The sequence below is a fragment of the Panthera tigris genome, chromosome B2 (genome assembly GCF_018350195.1).
Source record: "Panthera tigris isolate Pti1 chromosome B2, P.tigris_Pti1_mat1.1, whole genome shotgun sequence".
NCBI classification, from domain to species: domain Eukaryota; kingdom Metazoa; phylum Chordata; class Mammalia; order Carnivora; family Felidae; genus Panthera; species Panthera tigris.
The window spans coordinates 28,086,682-28,104,607 of NC_056664.1; the positions used below are offsets into that span (position 1 = coordinate 28,086,682).

At 37.5% G+C, this 17,926-nt stretch overlaps 1 long non-coding RNA gene across 1 annotated transcript in view; it reads right to left on the minus strand.

Annotated features, from left to right (window-relative positions):
* The window catches only part of LOC122238576, a 51,567-nt gene extending 34,514 nt beyond the window's left edge, over nucleotides 1-17,053 (minus strand). Inside the window, exons 1-2 of the long non-coding RNA XR_006217534.1 lie at nucleotides 16,885-17,053; nucleotides 3,773-3,844 (exon numbers count right to left, since the gene is read on the minus strand). This is a non-coding gene — a long non-coding RNA (uncharacterized LOC122238576). The remainder of the gene's footprint in view (nucleotides 1-3,772; nucleotides 3,845-16,884) is intronic.
* Between the last annotated feature and the right edge of the window lie 873 nt (nucleotides 17,054-17,926).

Here is a 17,926-nt window from a genome sequence, read left to right on the forward strand (position 1 = left end):
TCAGAAAAGATGTTTTATATGATTTCAATCTTCTTAAATTTACTAAGACTTGTTTTGTGGTCTAACATACAATATATCCAGGAGCATGTTCTACATGCTTTAAGCTTTGGCTTAAACCCCCTATTTCTTCTTTATTTCTCCATAGCATTTGTCATATCTAACATATCACAAATTTTTTTAATGTTTTTATTTTTTACCTTCCCCATTAGAATGTAAACTGTGTAGGTACAGGGATTTCTGCCATTTCATTCCTACTCTGTCTCACTTAGAAGAGTACCTAGCACATAGTATATATGCACTAAATATTCTTGAATAAATGAATGAAAGAAGGCCACCTATAGTCAACTATTTTGAATAATGATGAGAGGAAAAATACACCTAAGAACTCTTGACATTAGTCAAGATTTTTATTTACTATAATTATTAGGGTTTGCCAATGCAGTAATTTAGGAGTATTGCCAGCAACCCTCCGTCTTCTGTGCCTCGCTACCAAATCAGAATTATAGAGCAGGGTACATTCATTCAAAGATTTTTCTCCCTTTGACCACTTTTTGAATCAAATAAACATTATAGAAAAATCCCTTATTTCCAATAGATCTTGCCAAAACCCTCCAAACAATGTTTCAACACACTCCCCAAAGAAGAAACCCAATGCTGGGAATGAGTCAAGCAATCAGTTAGCAGCTGCCATTCTTAGGTTACTTTCCATACCCTGTTTTTTCTCTCCATTTAAAATCCTTAAACCTTCAAGTTCTTTTAATTTCTTCTGGTGAGAGATTTAATTATTGGTATTTTTAATAGTACATGTTCACTACAGGAATGATGAAAGGCAATTAGCATCATGATTGAGAGAAGCTAAAGCATGCTGTGGTGATGATGAAAGTGAGCAGTGAAGGAACACTGAGTGATGGCAATGGACCTAAACACCCACCAAGACGGAGACGTTCAACCTCATGCAGCTACTACTAACTTATAATAAACTCTATATTCATAAAGCAGCTCAAAATCCCCAAAAGAGTCAACTTAATTCTTAGCATTATATTTTCTTTACATGCTGAATTATAAAATCTCAGTGCAATCTCAGCATTGAAAACTGTAATTTGCATGTGTTTCCTCTATGTGCCACCTTTGTAGAAGCAGAGTTATGTGGACTAAAAATTATCTACTTGCACTCTGATTTTGGTCCATAACAATTTCCTTAACTGGCTCAATAGTAAAATAAACTTAAGTAAAATAATCAATTTTCTCTTTTATCACACTGGTTTCTTACTGGTTTCATCCAACTATTAATTCAACACTTTATCTAGCTTATAGAAGTTGATAGTATACAGAAGTTGATACACAGTGAAATGAAAACAAAAAGATATTATTAACTAGCCACTGCTGTTTCTAAATGGGATAGAAACTTATTTATCTGTAGATCAGTTAGTGTCATTTGTCCTAGGGATTTCAGAAGGAGTTATAATAAGATTTCTCAGTTTATTTAATAATGCTAGCTACTCAAATTCTAAATGCAATCCTAACCTTCTACAGAAATTTACTAGTCTACATAGGCAGGTATATAGCTTTAACTGATGGACTTATTTTATGTATGAATCTTATTCATCATTTAGAGTTTACAGAAAATGCAATAACCTCACTTTTAACTAATTACATGGAATATAACATAAACAATGTTGTCCAAACTTTAGGTATTCTTATTCTACTTTCATGATTTTCATCAGCTCCATTGTACTATCCCTTCTTAATAGAACTCTTTAAATTCCCTTAATATATTTCTTTGTAAACCTATCTTTATCTTCATTCCAAGTGATAGTAACTATGAAATCATCCATTTGATTCATGAATTAATTTAAAAAATATGTGTCTATCACACACTTTGTGACACATTTTGGGGAGCTTAAAATACAACTATAACAATCCTCTGTCATGAGGATTACATTCTAATGAAGAAGGTAATCAATCAGCCAATCAATCAATACAGGGCATTCTACAAATACAATGTTAGCTAAGTGCTATGAAGAAAGCTAAAGGAAAGTGGGGGGGAGGGGAAGATGGAGTAGAGTAAATGACCTCTGAAGTAGTGATATTTGAATGGAGACTTGACTGCAAACCCATGAAGGCCTCAGCAATGGAAAACAGAATGGTAAATGCCCCATTGTGAAAATACTCGAGGAATAGCAAGAAGGCTGATGTGCTGAAACAAAGAAAGGAAGCCAGAGAGGCCTGGAGGTGAGACTTCAGGGTCAAGCAAGGTCCAAAACAGATAGGATCTCATAGGTCCTGGGAAGAAGTTTGGATTTTCTTTTGAATATAATGAGAAATCATTGGAGAATTTTTAGCAGGGGAATGACATTAAATGTTTTTCACTCATAATCATTACTCAGGCTTTTGTGTGAACTGACCTTGGAGTAGAAATTCTGGGAACCACTTAGAAGGTTTCTAAAGTTAAGGGGGCCGTGAGGAGTGGGATGGTAGTAATGGTGGAGGTGGAGGAAATAGGTGGATTGGCTAGTTAGTTTTTTTTTCTCTGATACATACAAAGAATAAATAAACCTTTCTTGATAGTTGTACATGTTTCATCCATGTTCTACCTGAAAGTATTTCACATCTGGCATTCTGGCTCCCATCCTCTGTGAGATACTAGTGCAGTGGTTTGACTTCAGGCTCTGAAATCAGACTGCTTGGGTTTGAGTACATTATCTGACTTATTGTTTGGCAGACCTTTTAAAGTTTCTATTTCTTTGTCTTAGATAATGAGGATCTGATAGCTCTATCAGATCATAGGGTTATTAGAAGTATTCAGCTGGATAATGCATGTGCAGTGCTTAGCACAGTACTTGGTGGATAATAAGTAATGACCATCGTAGCTATGTAAATAACATATATCACGAAGATATCCAGTTCTTATTTTGTTTTCTCACTACAACCATAATGAGCACATATTAACCTTACAAATATATTTGCTCATTTTTAGTCATTGTTGTTACCCTTAAGAAGAACCAATATGTCTTAATTGGGCATTTAATACATAGAATTAATATATTACAAATGTGGTGGTAATTTCCAAATAATTTTAGTGCTTCAGATTCAAAGTTCCAGGGGTTTTTTGCTCTTGTGCTCACACAGGTGAAATAACAGCTGGAACTCACCAGAATTCTACTTGTCAAAAAATCTGCATGCAGTGGCATAAAACTAACACAGGTGCCCCAGCATGCTGACAAAGAATAAATAGAAGCACATGTTCTGAAAGGTACATAATACTTCACTTCTTAAAATACTACTTATAAAATGTGGTCAGCTTTGTTCTGCAAATTGGCTGACACCTAACATATAAAGGAGCTGCTGTTGGTGCCCCAGTGGCCATGCCACCTGGATTCTCTTTATCTTGTTTATTATTACTAACTGTTTCAAAAACACTTTGGAGATTTTAAAGAAAGGGATAGATTGTGATCTCTGCTTTGAGTGTGGTCCTGCTAGGAGGCCAAATGACTTTTTAAAGGTCCCTTTAGTGACATGGTATGTCTTAACTGATACTTTCCTTTTAAAAACAACTGTCCTTTTGGGGAGCTCCCAGAAAGGATATTAGGGATTATGTTTGAATAAAAACACTGGAATTTGCTTTCCTATCCCCCCTTTTTTTAAGGAAGAAATCTTCGTGGAATGTGGAAAAGAAATGAGTTTGAGCATACTAAATCCAAATAATGCAACACTGATCTCTCTTAGTCACAAGTCAATACAATAGCAAAAGCCCCAATAACGTTCAACTCACTTTTGGGAGACAGGACCCATGACGTGCTCTGCCTGTGCGAGATAGACGGGTGGTCTGAAGAATGTGATTCTCCTGTAAAAACAAGGGCATACACACACACACACTTACAAAAACTTCTTGCAGGAGGCCTTCCAAGGAATCCCTGTGTCGCCACCCCCAATCCTTCTAACTTAAATTGAAGAGCCTTCTTAATTTTCAAGCTTTCCCTAAGTAACACCAAATGTTGGGCTTTGCAGTGCTTTCCTGATTTGATTCTTACGTGACCAGCCTAATCAACCATCATTTGAGAATAAGCTCCCTAGCTTAATCCTTAATTTTCTTCCAACCACTGAAACTATGATGGCCAGAGAAGGTTTGCTTATCACTCAATTGCCTCCCCTCAGCCATCCACCAAAATGAATGTGAAAGAGTAAATTTCAAGATAGAAATGAGACAAGGCTCTTTCAAACTCAGAACTGGGTTATCGACAAAATCTTTTGATTTAGCCCAAATCTACCTGAGAGTTTTTACAAAGTGCTCACTTAGTTTTACAATTCGTTTATCAGTAGAGCTGGGTCCAAATTAACCTAGATTTGCGGTAGAAACATATGAGAGAAATACTAGGGACAGCATGCTCTAACACTGTCTTCCTAGTATGTTTCTCTAAGTCTGAATAATACAAGGTATTAGCAATGCCCTTGGGAACTGGTAAAAAAAAAACTAGATTACTCTACCTGGAGTAAATATTTCTTCTTCAGGACTTTTGTAGTAACTGAATCATTCTACATATTAAAAAAATGTAATAAGTGCCCCATTTATGGAGAATTTTACTGTTAAAATGTAGAAATACTATGGTTGGAATATTTTATAAAAGAGCCAAAACACATAGTAAATTAAGATTGATTTGCATGAAATTTTGCAGATACCCAGATGATAATATAAAAAAAGGAAACAAACTTTGTTTGAACTCTATTGCTGTTATATTAGGTTATCCCCTTGTCTGTACTCTACTCCTGTTCCTAATTTAACACCTGTAAATTGCCATGGAAATTGCATATAAAATGTAAATTTCATATTGCAAAGGTAGGGAGGTCAAATTGTATATGAGTCAGAATTTTATTAGAATTTCTTTAGCTCATGCCTTTCCCCATCCTTAAAAACGTGGGTAATTCATTTTCTATCATTTTTTGTATCTTGTAGTGTTTGGCAATGGTTAGCAAAAGTGGTCAGGAGAGCCGGGAGGCATTGCTAGGACTATAAACCATGGCAAAGAGATGAAACACATTGAGTTTGAACTTAAAAGTCTTCTAATTCACTTTTTAAAATTAATTTCTTGAACAAATAGAAAAATTGGAGAAGGTCCTGGTGGCTTCAATGATACTGAACACTTGAACTAAAGGGCTGGTTAAGTGCAAGAAAGGTCTGGCTGTGCATCTCTGAAGTAATGAGGTGAGTCCTGGAGTTGTGCTTTTATTGTTCATTACATTAGCTTTCTTCTTTCTACAAATGGGACTTGTTGATTCATTGCTAAAATGGTCTGAAAGCTAAGGCATCAGAGAAATTCTTTCCCAGGTGCACTTATATATACTAATCCTTCTGAAATGTTTCATCAGCTCGAGTTTTCTAGCAGGAGCAGTGGGTCATGCTTGTCTTTGCCAAAGTGCCTTTCATCTTTTTTGGTCAATGTACCTTTGATCTTTTCTAATTTCTTGCCTGGCCTTTCTCTCTCTGCCTCTCCCTCCTCTATCCCCTCTCTTTCTCAGTTTTGAGAGCCAAGAGTATGGGGTCCAATTCCCACAATGCACAGAGCCATGCTCAGGAGGACTGTTCTAGAGTCACGAGGAGCTTGCCAGGACAGCAGCAGAGTGCAAAGCCTTGAAAGGGGCTTCTATACATGTGTTCTCTGTTCCTCATGTCTCAGACTCAATGAAGTTACAGAGCAGCTTCTAAGAGGACTTTCATTCCCATGGTTAATTTTTTGCCTTTATAAAAACAATTGTCATCTGGGTATCTGCAAAATTTCATGCAAATCAATCTTAATTTACTATGTGTTTGGGCCCTTTCATAAAATATTCTGACCATAGTATTTCTACATTTTAACTGTAAAATTCTACCATGATTTTCAATTAGTACCATAGTGAGAGAGCATATCCTAAGCGTATGTGCCAAGTATATGTCATTTTTCCACAGTGGACAGAGCACTTCAGCTTCCTCAGTTCCCAAATCCTGAATCTTTCTCCAATTCTGCATCTACTGTTATGTTCTTTCTCTACTATATTCGCTTATAACAGGTTAATGGGAAGCACAGCTCATAGTTCATATGATGTGCTTTGAAAACTAAGTGCTGTGAAAAGTATTGTTTTTATTATTGTCATTTTTGTTATTATCATTATGCAAAGTCCTTGTAGCAAAAATTATAGTATCTATTTTCCAAATCTATTCTGAATCTATCTCTGAGCTAGAACTAGAATCTAGACTTTCTTAAAATCTCCATTTGCAGTGCTTGCAGTTACTTCATACACTTCCTTTGATAGGAAAGCATTTAACTTTTCTTTTCTCCTGAGTGCCCCAGGCAGTCAACAGATGTGCCAAGACCTCAATAGGCAGGTGGGCATCAAAGACTCAGGATAGTGTGACTCCAGATGGCTAAACCTAGATGATGCGTTCTCCCCCAATAAGTGTAAATTTCCCATTCTTTGTTCCTTAATTAAAGCAGAAGGGGGTGCCTGAGTAGCTCAATTGGTTAGGAGTCTGACTCTTGATTTAAGCTCAGGTAATGATCTCACAGTTTGTGAGATCATGCCCTGTGTTGGGCTCTGCGCTAGAGGCGTGGAGCCTGCCTGGGATTGTCTCTCTGCCTCTGCCTTTCTCTCTTTCTCTCTCAAAAATAAATAACCCCCCTAAAAACCATTTTAAAAAGCAGCAAAGCTTAAAGGTAATCATTATTTTAAAGATAATTTTTTAAATAACGAAAGGAGAAATTCTAATTGTTATCTTTCCCCGGTTTTTCTGCCATATGAATGTATACATTCAGTTCAAAGCTCTCTTTTGCTGGCAATTTGTTCCAAATGTTTGAGCTTCCTGCTACTACCACTCATTGATCAACTCCATGCTGTCTTAGCAGCTATAGGCTGGTCAAAGATTATTCTTGACTTAAACTGTTCACTAGGAAGTTCTTAGGTGACTGAGCATTGATTTATATCTTCACAGGGAGAGAGAGGGAAAGAAAAAACTGACGAAGAGATCCTGTTGAAGGAGTCCTCCTTCCCCAGTTAAAAGGTAGACATTTCCACTCTTTTTGAGTTTCCACCACCTGCTAGTTACTTAACTTTGGTAGGTAGCCCTAGATGCAGCCTAATTTGTGTATATTACACTCATTTATTTGTGCCTTTAGTATTGGCAACAACCTGAAGTCACAAACTGCTTAATAAAGAAAAGTCCAAACAAAATATAAGCAACTCCTTACGAGCGTTCTTTATTCTCAGTTAATTACACCATCCATTAACTGATGCTAATCTCCAACTGACAATCACCTGATCTCTCAGGGTAGGTTCCTGTAATACAGTATAGTTTTGGCATAACTACAGGACTAGAAATCCCAGTAGATCATAGCTATCCACTTATAAATTATAATTTTCCTCTATGTGGAAGAAAATATTCAAGAAATATATGATTCACATACTAAGAAATGAAAACAATTTATTTTTTGTCCTACTTTCTCAAATTGCTTGAAGGCAAAAAAATGTTAAACGGATAATATCTTTCAACACTGAATTTATTTCTCAGCTTAATTTAAGCATAGAAATTATGTGCCAGATGGCATAATCAACATGTTCTGTTGAAAGATTGCAATTTTATTCTTATAAGAAAAAATAAAGCATTTTTCCACGTGGTCTACTCAGTGGGAAAGAAAGTTTATATATGTTCACCCTAACAATGCCATCTTTGGCAAGGAAAATGACAATGGCTTTGAAGTATTAATTGAGCTCTTTTCCTGCTCTTGCTTTGTCTCATCCTGCCATAGATTTCACATAAGATTCATGGTGAATAACTGGAAAGTGAAATAGTAAAAAGAATAACCATGAATATAGTAAAATTTGTCTTAGTGCCATTTGGACATTTAAAGATGTCTGAAATGCACTTCATTTTTAATCATGTCGTAACTGTATTTCATTCAATATCCTGAACTTTGTGCTACAAATCAGAATATGCCCTAGGCTCTTTCCTCCCAAGGAGGTCATTCAAAGATTTGCCTATCTTAGGAGAGATGGGAACTGACTGTTTTCACAACTCATTCCATTTTTATGTGACATTTCTATTCCCAACACTTCCATAAAGCACTTGGCCAAGGAACTTAGTCATGAGCTAAAGGGAAAAGCATGATGTTTATAAAGATGGAAGGTACAAACAGTTAACTGATACAAAAATTTGAGCACTTGGAGTGTCAAGAAGAGAAAGGGAAAGGAGAAAAAGGAAGGAAAGGGGAGAAAAAGAAGGGAGATCAGAGGAGAGGAGGGGGTAATCAATGAATACAGAAAAACAAACACATGTAAAATAATTAGTGACTTTGTCTCTGAAAAATGAATGCCCTTCCTATAAAAGATAAATTATTGCTAGAGAAGATGGGACATTTCTGATTACTTTGAACAAAAATTTTAAATGATTATTAAAATAGATACTTGGAATAAAGTATGTATTCTGATGAAATTATAACTTCTCAATCTACATTTTTTTGAAAACAACAAGAAGTCTAATAATCATGTCACCGTGACAAGTTTTTTTTCAACTGCAGGTTAAGATTGTTCCTTCTTATCTTTAAAACATCTGTATTTTGATGGCTAGTCAACTCTGGGCATTTCTGCCCTGAAAATGATAGCCTGCTTGGGATTATTATGCTAAAATACATTTTTCAAACTTTTCGTGTAAATGCATTTGCTTGTAATATTGGATATACTTCAGGAGAACAATATTACAATCTTATTAAGACATGTAAATCTCATTTCTTGAGTATCAAATGTTTTCCCCATCATTATTCTCAGGTTAAATACACTAGACTATGATCTCTTACACAGATTACACCTACATACATATAACCACCTACTAAATTTACTAGGTATCAAGCAGGTCACTGCTTATACATGGTTCAAAAATGACAAATCATATCATTTGACATGTTGGTCACTTATTCTGTGCTTGGAATGCTATAAGAAGTGCTACATCATGTCTGGAGTCAAGTCTGAATTTTCTATGTGTTCCAATCCCATTTCTTTTCTGATACAAACGTAAACAATACAGAATAAGAAAATTTATTTTTTTAAGTGATTTGCCTTTTAGTTTGTATTTTAAATTAAGGCAACTGAAAATAAATAGCCCAAATAAGCGCAACATGATTTATAAGACAATGTGAGCAGAAAAGCTACATGTCAGTGGATTTAAACAAGAAAAGGAAGAATCAAGCATGTAGAGAAAGACCACAAAGTTTACATCCAACATAACAAGTGAGAAGGAAATTTCAAGGAGACAGAAGGTATCACTGTCAAAAGCAATATAGAGGTCTAGGAAAATAACTCAAAACTGTCCACTGGGTCTGGCTGATCAGAAGTTACTTATTAGGAGATTCAGTGGAAAGGTGGGGTCTGAAGCCAAAGTGCAAGAGTTTGAGGTGTGAATGTGCAGTAAGAAAACAGGCAGCAAATAAATAATCTTCTGTAGAATTTAGAGCTACCATCCTCTATTTTCTTCCCCCACGGACAGAAAGGAGAATGCCTAGTACCACACTACAGCTCCATCCTCAATTTTTTAAGTGCCATTGTGTATTTTAAAATTTTGTGTAAATTTTACAGAGTACTTATTTTGCATTTGAGTGATATTGAGTATTGTGTATCATAGTTTTGAATTTTCCCCATGCAAGTGAGAGAGCAGAGGGAAGGAGATGGAGAAGGAAAGAAAGCCATGAAGAGTGTATCGTTAAGCTGACTGCAACTGTGGGCCAATGGAATTGAACTTCGTTGAGATCTTTTGAGAAATTACACAGAGTGCACCTCAGAGAATTGACCTTTTGAAGGACTGGAAGCTGGGGAATATATGCACTGATTCCTGGCCTCACTGACTAAGAGTCAATGCCAGGGGCATTAATTCCTTTGGCATTTCCAAAGTGTCTAAGTTCTAGGTGAGGAAGAACTTCTGTTTTGGAGAAAGCCCATTGTAGAGGAGCTGAGAGATGGAGTGAGCCTGGGGTGGTGGTGAAGCATGCACAAGGAAAGTGCCCCACCCTGCAGCAGAAGTCAGAGGGATGATGGTGGGGCACAGAGCACAGATGGCATCCTGGTTCCACCAAAAATCTCCAATAGAATTATCACTCCAGCAAGTGCCATGCTGATCCTGTACTTTCCCATATTCCCTAGCACATGGCAGGGATCACACATAACCTATTTGAGAAGCATGAATTTAGAAGCTGTGTATATAGGTGTCTTTAAAGAAACAAACAAATAGGTTAAAAAAAACAAACAAACAAATAGGTTAAAAAAAAAAAAAGTCCAGGCTGTCTATGGAATTTGACTCAGGGTCAGCCTCCTGGAGCCCAGGCTGAGTGAGGGAGTGGTCAGGCAGACTTCACTCAGAGGTGAAGAGCCCAGGTTGCTGCCCAGAGAGATATGTGAGGATGGGGACCAAAGTTCAATTCTCCTACCAGTCCGTGCTTGCTACCTCAAAGGGAGGACCAAACCTGCACCACAAAAATGAATGAGGAAAGTAACACTTTCCCTGACCATAATATTCAGGCAAACTCTTCCATTGTTAAAAATCACACTTAGTTAATAATTCATACTTTAAACACTGTCACACTATTAATAACAAAATTAACACTCTCTTCCAAACTAACAATCTGACTGGGTCTCTGCCATTCTCCATGCTCATGGCTCCCATTGCATTGACAGGTACTACATGTCTTACTCAGCTAGAAGTTAAATATTACCTCTAACAAAGTCTTTTTCCGCAAGTAGATCAGCCAAAAGTTGAAATAGCAATTCCAGCTCTTTCAGTCTGAGTTGAACTCTAAAACAACTCTTCTTCTTGATGGAACTCATAATATTCTAAACCTGTGGGTCTTGAAACTTGGTTCCCAGACCAAGAGCATCATCACCTGGAAACATGTAAGGAATACAAATTCTCACCCCCTTACAAAGACTCTCTCCTTGACCAAACTTCAGTCAGGTTCCTCCAAACTCTTTTCTCAGGCCCTGAATTTTGGGTTCCCGTGTGTTTCTCTGCATTGTCCAGTTTTAGCAAGAATCCTGCTAAGTTGGTTTAGCCAGATTCTCCCACCCTCAATATCTAATCAGGTTTCAGCACCAAGCCCCTCCTATATCTGATCACTCTAGCCTGCCTTCATAAAGAATCCTGTTAGGTTGGTTTAGTCAGAATCTTCCTTCACTCCTGATATTTCCTTTTAGTAATTTTCTATCACTGAGTACCACCCCCACTCTGCTCCTTAGCTGTAAATTCCCACTTTCCCTTGTTGTATTCAGAGTTAAGCCCAATCTCTCTCCTCTCCTACAAAACCCTGTTAAAGTAGCCCCCTTGAATAAAGTCTTTCCTACCGCTTTTAACAAATGTCATGATCAATTTTTTCTTTAATGCCCCTCCGAGACCTACTGAATCAGCAACTCTGGGGGTAGAACCCAGCAATCTGTATTTTATCAAGCTCTTTAGCAGATTCTGGCGCTTACTAAGGTTTGAGACCCATTGCTCAAAATGTGACCTAAGTAAAGATGCATTCATGCCACAAAGGCAACATACTAAGTGATGTGGACAGGTGCCAGAACACACAGCAAAAACCAAATCCTCATTCTCATAGATCTCACACCTAGTGAGAGTATTTGTGAAGCTTCATTTAAAGATAGGTGCACACTAACGTTAAATAAAATGAAGAAAGGCTTACCTAGGCCCCCTGGAGAAACCATGATTGTTCTAAAATAATGATGCCTAACATCAGATGGTAGTAATTTAAGGATCTGGATTTAAAATACGGAGTCAGTTGTGGCTCTGAAAACCCCACAGGACAGTGGCTAAAATTCTAATTGTCAGGATCAGTTTTGTGGTTCTGTACTGACCTATGGTTTCACATGAGAAATACCCACAGCTGTAGAGGAAACCACAAAGGTCTGGAAGCTGCAGGCAGAGGTAAACAGAACCACAGTATATTCTATAAACGATAATAAGGAACCACAGAAAAATATCAAAAGGGAAAAAATGCATTCCTTGGCTGGGAACTTATTGAATGTTTAAAATCAGAGAACAGACTGGTAAGAAAGGGAAGGGGATATCCATAGCTTTAATTCCACAAAGAAATAGCAGTGAAATCCTATATTTTTATTCCCCATTAAGGTTGGTTAAATACAGAATACAACAGAGAAGTTTATTTCAAAATATATCAGTATTTCGCTGGAAATAAGTAAGCTTATGTAAGCTCTATGCTCAACGTGGGACTTGAACTCATGACCCTGAGATAATTTTTAATCTCTATACACATTAGGAACTTATATGTCTCTGCAAAAGTTTAAAAATGTTGAATTTTTTAACCACACATGCTTTTATAAGAGAAATATTCAAATAAGGGGAAAAACTAATTCTCCAACTTTAGCTTTTTGGCCATTACTATTAAATCTGCACCCTAGGAAATTCTAGGTAGCAATGAGTAAGCTATAACTGTTATGATGCAAAAGTTGCTTAAATTTTGTCCAAGTTTCAGAATCCTTGACCATTCAGAGGCCTTTCATACTCCCTCTAGTGGTGGCAGTTTTGGAGCTGGAGAGCAACAGGGCATTTCCAAAGTCTGTGCAACAGAATTTAATGTGAATTTTCAAACTCAAAAATTACTCTTTTACTGTTACCTGACCCCCCTCTACAAAAAAATCACCTTTTTATTAATCTGCTAGAAATACATACAGGGTATTTACTTTTTATTTACTAAATCTCTAATGTAATATTTGAATATCATTACATTCTTTAAACTATTCCTTAAAATTATAATTTTAATGTGAATCCTTATAGTATACATCTTGATATAGTACTATCAAAGCAGTGTTTAATATTCATAACACAGAAATACAAAAGCTAGTGCTTTAATTATGAATGGTCTGATCTACAAAATTAGTAGATTATCTACAGACTTAGAAAATTATGTACCTTTGCAAAGGTTTAAACATATTCAACTTTTTAAACAGTCAAGCTCCTTACAATAGCAATATTCATTTTAGGAGAAAACTTCAATTCTCCAACTTTAGCTTTTTCAGCATAATTATTTATGCTCCAATTCCCTTCTCATTCCTACTTCAGAACCTAGCCCCTTCAGTCTGAACACACCATTCCCAACAGCATGCACACCAACTTAATTCTTGTTCATCATAAACGGCATCACTCTTTACCCTACATGTCCTCCAGCTACCCTACCCCTATTTGTCTATTCATCTTCCCAGCAAAATTTCCACATTCTCATCTCACATTCTCTCTTTATTTAACACACTCGGTTTAAAGCAGTTGCCATTCCCATGACTCAGCTAAACTGGCATTTATCAACAGCACCAATTATTTTCCTCTAGCAAAATCCAGAGATCCCTCCTGGGTTCTTTACTTACTTTCTAAGTGGCATTTGACACATTTAACCAGCCTCCCTTTCTTTAATATCTAATAAAGTACCTCATATTTAAAGCCAAACTGTAGCTTTAGCTCTGTTCCCTGAATCCTGCTTATACTTCCCAGTTCACTGCATCAGCATCCACAAAATGCCAGGAGTCAGATTCACCTTCTCTGTTTTCCTCACAAGCATATCCCATCCAATGGCAAATCCTGGCCACTTTACCACCAGGATAAATTCTGAAACTGCCATCTCCTCACAGTTGTAATTTTTTTTATGTATTTTTGACAGAGACAGAGTGTGAGCATGAGCTGGGGAGGGGCAGAGAGAGAGGGAGACACAAAATCTGAAGCTGTCAGCACAGAGCCTGATGCAGGGCTCAAACTCACAAACTGTGAGATGATGACCTGGGCTGAAGTCAGATGCTTAACCGACTGAGCCACCCAGGTGTCCCCAGAAAAACCTTTTAAAAGTATAGAGTCAGGAGTGCCTGGGTGGCTCAGTTGCTTAAGCCTCTGATTCTTGAATTTGGCTCAGGTCACGATCCCAGGGTTATGGGACTGAGCCCTGCATTGAGCTTCGTGTTGAGCATGGACACTGCTTAAGATTCTATCTCTCTATCTATCTACCTATAGATCTATACAGATAGATAGATATATCTATATAGATATCATAAGAATATACAGATATCTATATTATATATCTATACATATCTATATATATATCTATATATATAGAGAGAGAGATATAGATATATAACATATCTATCTATGTATATATATATATATAGAGAGAGAGAGAGAGAGAAAATATTCTGCCTCTCCCTCCCCGCTTCTGCTCTCTCCATTTCTAAAAAAAATTATAGAGTTAGATAGGTAGAATCTTATTTCCCAGTTTCCAACCCTCCAGTGGCTGCCCACTCAAATTAGAAGAAGATACAACTCTCCATACCCCATGGCCAGCAAGACACTCCATCACCTAGCTCTTGCCAAACATCTACATCTACATTTCCTCCACTCCTGCCTATGTTTCATCCATCTTATCTGCTTTGTCAGGAGCTGTTTCCTGTGCTTGGCATTTGACTCCCTATGCATTGCTAGCTCCTTCTCATCTTTCATATCTCAAGTGCACTGTCACTTTCTCTGACTACTTCCCTGACCACTCTGCCAAAAGAAGCCCCTTCTACTATCCCATTACTCTTTTTCATAATGTTCCTAGCACCTTTCCCTATTTTAAACCACCTTATTGGGACATCTGGGTGGCCCAGTTGGTTAAGCATCCAACTTTATCTCCCTTCATGATCTCACAGTTTGTGCATTCAAGCCCTGCATTGGGCTCTTTGCTGCACAGAGCCTGCTTCAGATCCTCTGCTCCCCACTCTCTGTCCTTACCCATTTGTTCTCAGAAAGAGAGAAAGAAAGAAAGAAAGAAAGAAAGAAAGAAAGAAAGAAAGAAACTTAGAAATATAAGCCACCTTATTGATTTTATGTATGTATTGTATCTCCATCCATCAGAATGTAAGCTCAACAAAGTCAGGGATCCTTTCTTGCTTATTCACCACTAGATTCTAGGTGTCAAGTGTTCATTACATAGCATACTTATTGAACAAGTCAATAAATGAATAAATTCCTTGGCCTGTGACTGGCAACATGCCCAACTCACATGCCATGAATGCTATGACTTGCCCCTTCCCCAACACGTCTCTGGGTATATGGTTTGTTTCTTCTTCTTTGGTATACTCGCAGTGCTTCAGAGCCTGTGCCCCAGTGAGTATCCTCCTCAGATTTCCTCTAGTTCCCTAAGACCAGAAGTGCCTTAAAGGGAAACTCTGATTCCAATTCTATATTCCTGGCTTTGGTCCCTGAGGCTAAAGAATTAGAGTATGAAGGGTGAGTTGATTACAGCAGACACAAGACCAATATGAAGACTATTTTAATTGTTCAAGAAAGAGATAATAAGGCCCCAGCAGTGAGCTTGGTGGAGAGTGAATAAATTCAAGAGATATTACAGCACTAGAATTGATCAGCTAGGTAAATGAAAATGGGAGTGTCTTAGTCTGCTGGTGCTACTGTAACAAAATACCATAGACCGAGCTTCTTAAACAACAGACATTTACTTTTCATAGTTCTGGAGGCTGGAAGTCCAAGACAAAGGTATTGTCAGGGTGTTTTCTCCTGAGGCCTCTCCCTTTGTCTTGCAGATAGCCATCATCTTACTGTCCTCTCACTGTTGTGTGTGTGTGTGTGTGTGTGTGTGTGTGTGTGTCTTCTTTAAGGACATTGGTCCTATTGGATTAGGGCTCTGTCCTTATGACTTCATTTAATTTACATTACCTCCTTGAAGTCTCTATCTCCAAAGACAGTCAGGTTGGGGGTTAGGGCTTCAAACATATAAATATGGCGGGGGGGGGGGGGGCTGGGGGGGGTACAAAATTCAGTCCACAACAGGAAAGAAGATCTGTTAGGTTAAGAAGCATCAATGATGACCTCCAAAATTACATGATTTGTCTAATTGTTCTTCATTGCTGTTACAGATATATTATTTATTTTACATAGTAAGCACATTATAATCATTTTAAAGGGTAAAAAAAATTTTGTTTACTTGAAGAGCATAATCTATATTGATTTTAGGATTTAGGATCTAGATCAGTTTTAGGACACATTATCTCTTAACTTCCAAATTACACCCACAAATTTCTTTGTGCCAATTTGTGCATCATTTAGGTGAGTATGTCAGTTGGCTTCACTACTTTTAAGCAACAGAACAATCCCTGTTGTTTCTCAATCCTTCTTAAAGAATTGGGAAGGAATTGAAAATACCATGGGCCTCAGAGAAGTGCCAATCTGAAGGTTAAGGGTTTGAAGAGCTCAAGCTTGCGCAGACCTAGGCAATAAGAATAGGAAGGGTCTGGGGCCTGTGCTTGGCTGCTGTCTTTTACTGAGCTGTCTGCACTTCCTCACTTCCCTGTTTTCCATGGTTCACTCCATGCAGGCTTCTGATCTGACACTGAAGCCCCTCCTATCTAAGTTACCAGTTACCTGCATTTACCACATTCCATGTCGAGCCTGAAACCCACTTCATTTGAATTTTCAGTAAGAACTAACACAGTTGACCACACTTCTTCCTTGAGTTACTAGTTCCCTTAGAAAATGCATTCTTATTTCCCTCCAACACTACTGGTTCCTTCTTTTTACTCCTCCTCCTGGCTCTTCCTTTTTTCCCCAGCCTCTCCATATTCATGATCTCATTCAGGACTCTTGTTTTAAAGATCAAATCCATATCCAAGTTCTGGCCTCTTCCCTGCAACTCCAGATTCTTATGTCTAGCTCAACAACTCTGCTTAAAAATCTAATGAACATCTTAGACTTAACACTTCCAAAATAGAATTCCTGATATTTTCCCCGAAACCTACTCCTCCTCCAGTCTTCTCCATCACAGTAAGTGGTGCCAAATTCACCTAGTTGCTTAATTCACAAATAATAATGATAATAACACTTACTGACTTGGGCCAAATTCTGTTCTAAATAGAACCTTATTTTTCTGTTAAGAAAATACCTTAGAAAAAAACTTATTGTTAAGGTTTAATATTTTCTGTGTTGGGCTTCCCTTTTGCCTTAACTTCTTAGGAAAGTTTCTTTTGTTTGTTGTAGAAGCACATTCAAGGGATATTTCACTAGCTCTCCTCTCACTCCAGACTCCCATGCATTCCGAGGTTACTATGGATACTGTAAGCCTGCCATGCCTTGTTGACTGCTAAGTAAGTTTCTCCTCTCAGGCCATGCCAAACCCTTTTGTGTGGTAAGAATTAGCCAATGATAATAATTACCACGGCCATTTTACAACTATAATAAAGATATTTCTGAAGAAGGTGTTGCCTCTCAAAATTATAACAGGATAAACTACTAAAAAGCACAAACACAAGAAAATGCTGTGGGGAAAAATTAAGAATCACAAGGTAACAACAGTACAAATATTGCTTTACGATACTCTGAACTACTGTTTAATGTCACCTTTTAGCCATGAAAAGCATAGTATGAAAGAAGTTACATTCATGAGCCAGTCAAGGCATATAATGATTATTGGGAACATAAACCTTTGCCTCAGATTTTGGTGGCCATCTCTCATTGAAGAGCTCAGTGTGTGTGGTTCAGTTTCATAAGCAATCATGGGTATGGGTAAACATGCTTGACTGATTAATGATAACAGCTCTTAAAACACCACAGACATTTCCAGCGCCCAGAAATGTTTATTTTTTATGCTAAATTAAATTCATTTTCTCTCTCATTCCCTCTAAGGAAAATGGTGACAAATTTAAATTCAGAGTGGACTGCTACATCGAAGATGGCCATGCGCCGCAACCTCTAAATAGACTATGGTTTGGGTTTGCATTTCATCTAGAGGATGGTGGGAGGGAGGAAGCTTAAGAGCAGGGAAAGGAAAAGAAACCCCACAATGAGCACTGAACCAGTGCTGAGCCCATTGCCTTGCACACAGAAGGACCTTGATAAATATTTTATATTTACCGAAACCAGTAATACTCA